This window comes from Pimephales promelas, chromosome 6, assembly GCF_988280905.1.
Source record: "Pimephales promelas chromosome 6, fPimPro1.hap1.1, whole genome shotgun sequence".
NCBI classification, from domain to species: Eukaryota; Metazoa; Chordata; class Actinopteri; order Cypriniformes; family Leuciscidae; genus Pimephales; species Pimephales promelas.
The window spans coordinates 25,615,983-25,623,163 of NC_142774.1; positions in this window are offsets into that span (position 1 = coordinate 25,615,983).

A 7,181-nucleotide genomic window follows, 5' to 3' on the forward strand; every position below is an offset into this window, starting at 1 on the left:
GAATTATTTTTTGGTCATTGAAAGCCTTTCATTACTGAACCCAGTCCGTGCGCACCTGCCGGGATAATCCTGAAATGTCAGTTAAAGCACACAGGCTCACAACTGAAGGAATAATTATGCTTACAAATCAAATGCTTTGGTAAAGTCACACAAATTAAACATTGAAATCCATGTTGCACAAAAATAAACACTGAAGTTTATAATTACTATGTTTGTTTTTTTTTACAGTGGGTCATAATATATCATACTGTATCTCTTAGTTTGTCAGTGCGTTTTGTGGTGTTAGGAATTTTTCTGCGCATTTCCGCACTAACTCAAAACGTGCGTACACCACCTCCCGAGCTGGTGTAGGATTTGAGTGTGCCGTAAGCCAACGTCGATATTGATAAATCTCAAAGTCACCATGGTTTTCGGTGTACGCTGGAAATTTGGTGTACACACTTTTAATTAAATGAGGGCCATTGTCTTGACCAGGACCACACCACTATATGCATTGAACCAACTGCCATGTGATTGGTTGATTAGATAATTGCATTAATGAGAAATTGGACAGGTGTTCCTAATAATCCTTTAGGTGAGTGTAGCTAAAAAAGTAAATATGAATAATTAATTATAACTTGTTATAATAAATTATAAATACTTGGATAGCGCTTTGGGTTTTAGAAAAGCGCATTATAAATAAAATGTATTATTATTATAGGTTAATAGAATTGATGTAGCTTCATTAGCTTGATGTAGCTAAATTATAATTACAATCAATTAATCTGTTCGTCCAGCAAAAACACTATTGATCGTCTATCAACTCTCAGAAAGGATTTTTGTATGGTCATTGAAAAATAACTTTCTTAGCATGTAGCTGTGATCGCATAGTTCCAGAATCAAAACTCATGTGATATGTGCACAAAAGTCAATTTAACTAAATCACGAACACAAACAATCTACAAAAACACATAAAACACAATCACACATGGGATGGGATGGGTAAAATATGACAGCGAAAGTGAATGAAACTGGAACCAGGAACAAGGAATGAAGCTGAAAGAAGTTAATTGTACGATACTTGCAATGCCTTAGCCATTGTTGAACGAGGCGGCCCAAAGGCGGCCGGCGAAGCGGGCCGTGATGTGTAGGCTAATGCATAAGCACATAGGGGAACACAAGGGGTGAGCCGGTTGTGATGGAACTCCCGATAGTGCGGCTTCTATAGGAGGGCTGTGAGTACTAGACCGCCAGAATTTTAGCCTGTAAGGCTGGAACTTCCAAGTTATAAAATCTGACAAAAGTGGAGGGGGAGGCCCATCCCGCAGCCACACAAATGTCGTGAATGGAAATCCCGCAGGACCATGCCCACGATGAGGCCATGCCTCTGGTGGAATGAGCCCTGATGCCCAGAGGGCAAGGCAGGTCTTTAGCGGCATAAGCAGAGGCAATCGCGTCTACTATCCACCTGGATAGGGTCTGTTTCGAGGCGGCTAGTCCCTTGGTGCGGCCACCGAACGACACAAACAGCTGCTCCGAGCGTCTGAACGCGGCAACGCGTGTAGTGTACACTCTGATAGCCCGAACCGGGCAGAGGCGGTCAGCGTCACGTTCGCTATCGGATGCAGGCAGCGCCGATAGAGAGATCACTTGCGCCCTGAAAGGGGTACCAATCGCTTTTGGAACATAACCGTGTCTAGGCTTTAGAATGACTATGGAGTCATTCGGTCCAAACACTAGGCACGCGGCGCTCGAAGACACCGCGTGAATGTCCCCCACACGTTTTACTGAGGCGAGAGCCGTCAGAAGAACGGTTTTTAACGAGAGGTATTTTAGCTCCACGGACTCAAGTGGTTCAAACGGTGGGGCTTTCAGAGCTTCTAGAACTATAGAAAGATCCCAGACCGGCACCGTAGGGGGGCGAGGGGGGTTCATCCTTCTGGCTCCCCTGAGGAAGCGGATGATTAGCTCGTCTTTGCCCAGAGACTGGGCGCGCCGGGGTTCAACGAACGCCGCGACGGCTGCCACGTAAACCTTAAGAGTGGATGGGGACCTGCCCTTATCCAGCATCTCCTGAAGGAACACTAGCAAAGACGAAACCTCGCACGTCCGTGGGTCCAAATTCTTGTCGGTGCACCATTTGGAGAACACAGACCATTTTGCAGCATAGAGCTTTCTGGTAGAATCCGCTCTGGCGTGTTTGATCGTGTTCAAAACCCCTTCTGGCAATTCGACGCGTAGTCGTTGGTCACCCATGCATGAAGCGCCCAGCGCTGTGGATGGGGATGCCAGATCGAGCCGCGGGCTTGAGTGAGGAGATCTGCTCTGATTGGAATGGGCCACGGGGCTGTCTGTGACAGCCGCGTTAGCTCCGGGAACCAAATCTGATTCTCCCAGCGCGGGGCTATGAGGAGCACCGAGTGGCGTGAGTCCCTGATTCTCTGAATGACCTGCGGTAGCAGAGAAATCGGGGGAAAAGCATAGAGCGGGCGGCGGGGCCAATCCTGGGCTAGCGCGTCCTCGCTCTTTGAAAAGAATATTGGGCAGTGAGCGTTCTCTTCTGACGCGAAAAGATCTATCTCCGCTCTGCCGAATAGGCGCCACAGCGTATGGACTGTTTGAGAGTGCAGGGACCATTCTCCGGGGGAGACCAGGTTCCTGGACAGCCTTTCTGGACCGTCGTTCAGATGGCCCGGTACGTGCGTCGCTCTGAGCGAGAGCAGGTGACTCTGGGACCACAATAGGATGCGGCGTGTCAGATGAAAGAGATTCTTGGATCTGACGCCGCCCTGACGGTTGATGTATGATACCACGGCCATATTGTCGGAGCGAATCAGGACGTGGTGACCGTTTATGCGCGGGAGGAAACACAGTAGCGCGTTCTCGACCGCGATCATTTCCAGACAGTTTATGTGTAGGGAACTCTCGTGGCTCGACCACTGGCCGGCGGCCGGCGAGCCCTCGCAAACCGCTCCCCAACCCGAGTTGGATGCGTCTGTCGAGATAACTTTCCGGCGAGAAAAGGTTCCCATGGTAACGCCCCTCTGAAACCACTCGCTTACTGCCCATGGCTGCAGTGCAGTGATACATGTCTGAGTAATCTTGATCATCTGGCGGCCCGTCGTCCACTCGTGGTGGGATACGTGGCTCTTTAACCAGAGTTGATGAGCAGAAGCATGCATGAGCAGAAGACCCAGCTGTAGCACAGCGGAGGCTGAAGCCATATGACCCAGCATCCTCTGAAGCGATTTCAGGGATGTATGGGTACCCATCTGAAACGAGGCGGCTAGGCGCTGAACACGGCGCGCGCGCTGTGTGGATAAGCGAGCCGTCATAGTGATAGAGTTCAAATCTATTCCAAGGAACGAAATAGTTTGACTGGGCTGGAGAGAGCTCTTTGTCCAGTTGACAGAGAGTCCCAGCGCTTCCAGATGGTTGAGGAGAACTGTGCGGTGCGACAGCAGCTCCGTCTGGGAATCTGCTAGAATCAGCCAGTCGTCCAGATAATTCAGTATGCACAGCCCCTGACTTCGCAGGGGGGCGAGCGCTGTATCCATGCACTTCGTGAACGTACGGGGTGCTAAGGATAGGCCGAACGGGAGAACGGCATACTGGTAAACTTGGCCCTCGAAGGCGAAACGTAGGAATGGCCTGTGATGAGGGTTTATCTGGATCTGAAAATAGGCGTCTTTCAGGTCTAGAGAGATGAACCAGTCCCCCTGGCGGACGTGCGCAAGGAGTTTCCTGACTGTGAGCATTTTGAACGGTCTCTTCATGAGCGCTTTGTTCAAAGCCCTGAGATCTAAGATCGGCCTGAGGCCGCCGTCTTTCTTGGGAACCAGAAAATAACGGCCGTAAAACCCCGACTCGGTCATAGATGGCGGGACTCTCTCTATAGCGCCCTTCTGCAGTAGCTTGGCTATTTCTAAGCGAAGCGTGTTCATAGCAGCCGGGCTGACAGTGGATTCGAGCCGCACGCGCGAGCGTGGCGGGCGGCGACGAAACTGTAATCGATACCCATTCTTTATTATGCTTAAAACCCACGGGGAGATGCCGGGGATGGCTTCCCACGCTTCGTAGCATGCGGCTAGTGGTTGAATGGCGATTTCGCCCTGATTGCTGCACATAGCGGGCTGGACACTGGGTGTGGGCACGCTTATAATGTGGATGGCAACGGGACTTACACTCAGAGAGGAGTTTATGGGCCGTGTGACAGAGCGGGCAGAGGGGGGACACGCGCACGGGCTCGTGGGCGTGCTTATGTTCTCTGCTACTGGAGCGGATAGTGCACGCTCCGTGAGAATGGGCTCTGTGAGAGACCCTGGGCATAAAGTGCTTGTGTGTGTACGTGAGCACATGCTTGTGGGCACATTTTTTACACTTGAGGCTTTTATGCTCTTTTTGTGAACTCTCTGGGTAGCCGTGAAAACGGCTTTTAGTCGCTCGCAAGCGGGCAGGGAAACCGGCTTGTTTGTGGCGGTAAACACTACTGCAGTCAGCGGTGAGACGGGGACTAACAGTGGGCGAAGCTTTGACAGCGGTCCGGCCGCAGCGGGAGAAAGCCGTCTTTTTCTCAGCTGTGCTAGGCAGACTTCTGTTGATCGGGCTTCAGCGCGATCTTGGGTCGAGGCCCCCGGGGAGGAGGCTGTCTGCGGCGGCTGTCTGAGCGAGAGCGAGGGCGGCCGCCCTGTCTACGCTGGGGCTGCTGAGCTTGCTGAGGCGGGCGCTGCTGTGGGGTTCTGGCAGGCGGCTCGTGAGAGCGGCCCGTCGAAGAACTCGAGCGGCGGGGCAGGAACAAGTTCATGGCCTGAGTCGCTTTTTGTACCTCGGAGAAGCGGTCAACGATGCCCGTGACGGCAGATCCGAAGAGCCCGGTGGGAGAAATAGGCGCGTTGAGGAACACGGCGCGTTCTGACTCTCCCATGTCGGTAAGCGTGAGCCATAAGTGTCTCTCGGCGACACAGAGGGCGGCCATGCATCTCCCCAGAGCTTGTGCGGCGGCTTTAGTGGCGCGAAGGGAAAGATCCGTAGCGCTTCTCAGATCCGAAAGGACGGGCGGTTGCCTCCCGCTGCTCGCCATTTCGCACAAGATGTCGCTCTGGAGCACCTGGAGGACAGACATCGAATGCAGCGCTGAAGCGGCCTGACCGGCGGCGGAATAGGCGCGGGCATGGAAGTTAGAGGTCGCTCTGCACGCTTTAGAGGGAAGCGTATGAGAAGACCGCCATCTAGCAGAGGGCGGGCAGAGATGAGCGGCGACCGAGTCCTCGACGGGCGGCATGGCAGTATAACCCTTCTCGGCGGCTCCGTCCACTGAGCGCAGCGAAGCGGACACATCAGAGCGATTACGAGCCGAAAGAGGAGCATTCCAGGATTTCGTGAGCTCGCTGTGAAGCTCAGGCAGGAATGGTGCAGCCTGGCTGCAGGCGGGGGCCGGGCGCCGGTGCAGGAACTTCCCATCCATGCGGTTCGGTGGTTGCTCAGGGGGAGGAGACCACTCGAGACCCAGGCGGCTAACGGCCTGTGAAAGGAGGCGCGTTAGTTCCTCTTCGATGCCGGCGCGGGTCCCCGCAGACTCTCTCGTCGATGAGCCGATCGACGACCAATCCTCGCTGTCCGAAGCGTGCAGCGAACAAGAGTCCTTCTCATCTGCGGTGTCATCGGAGGCGACAGAGCGGCCACTCGGCGGCAACTGTAAGTCCGGCAGGGGCGGAGAGGGAGAGCGGTCGGTGGACGGCGGCGGCGGCCCACATGGATCCGCAGGGGGCTCCGGCGGCCTCTGGGAGCGCCGTTTCTTTTCCCGCGGCGAAGTGAGAGGCGGCGCTGGAGCGGTTTTGACCGCCTGTAGTCGAGCCCGCAGGGTTGACAGCGGCAGGTCCTCGCAGTGGTCGCATCCTCCGTTGGCGAGGGCGAGCTCTGCGTGTTCCACTCCGAGACAGAGAGCGCAGATGGGGTGGCGGTCTCCTTCGTCGAGTGGAGAGCGGCATGAGCCGCAGGAAATACGAGGCATCTTTAAAAAGACGCTCGGCTCTTTTAGGAATATGGAATAGTAAAGGATACGCGTCGGATGGCGCTAGCTTGCTGGGCTGCTGAAGGTGGCAGACGGCCGGCTTCCTCAGACTCCTGAGCTCGCTAGAAGGTGCCCTCTCGACGACGGCGGCTTCTTCCCAGGACAGCGGATGCGTGTAGCTCGCTGAATGAAAAAGAATCAACGAACGAGCTGGGAGAGCGACCTTTATACACTGTAGCCACGCCCCTTTTGGCGGGCTGTGACGCAGTGAGCGAGCGCCGTCCGCTCATTGGCCGCGGACTCAGCGCCGCTCTCCCATAGGTTCGTGCATTCTCTCTGAGCGAACCAATGAGCCGCTAGCTAGCCCGCTCATGGTCTGCCTCAGAAGAGACTGCGTTGACAATGATTACAAAATTATGGAATAATTTTTTGGCTTCAACTTCTCAGCAAAGATGAATCTTTCCCGTAGCGTAAGCTAGCTTACGCAATACGAGAGAACCTCTCGTAAGAGAACTTCTCTTGCCTAAAATGGCACAAAATTTAGGTAAAATTTAGCTAGGATTGTGTCTTTATTACATGCAAGAAAATAAATGATCTGAGAGAAGAAAAAGATATTTGAGAGAAAAAGTTATCACACTGATAGCAAAAAAAGCATTTCATGAGAGAAAAAAATATATTTGAGAGAAGAAGTTAATTTATTTATCAAAGATCATTTATTTTCTTGCATGTAATAAAGACACAATTCTGGCTCCATACCATACAAGTTAAAAAAGTTGCAGTTCTGAATGTAAAGGTTTTATTTTAGGTGTGAACTACATGATCACTAGACAGTTAGATAGAAAGGACAGTTTATTTAATGAATTTGTTACTAATTTTACTACTCTCTCACTGACGTAATCCAACATATCAAACAAATAAACCCACAATACTGTAAAAAAAAGCTAAAACCTAAAACTATTCCTACAGTATATTTTATAGGCCTATTCTGTTGTAACAAATAGCACTATAAAACGATAAGCCTATAAGGAAATACTATCAGTCCCTTTCTACACATCTGTGCAGTGAAGCTAATCAAACACTTGAGAAAAAAAATAAGTAAAGTGTACAACGTAAATGTATGTTTAATTGGTAACACTTTACAAGTTAACATGTACAATATGTGAACAATACTTCTTCAGCATTTATTAATCTT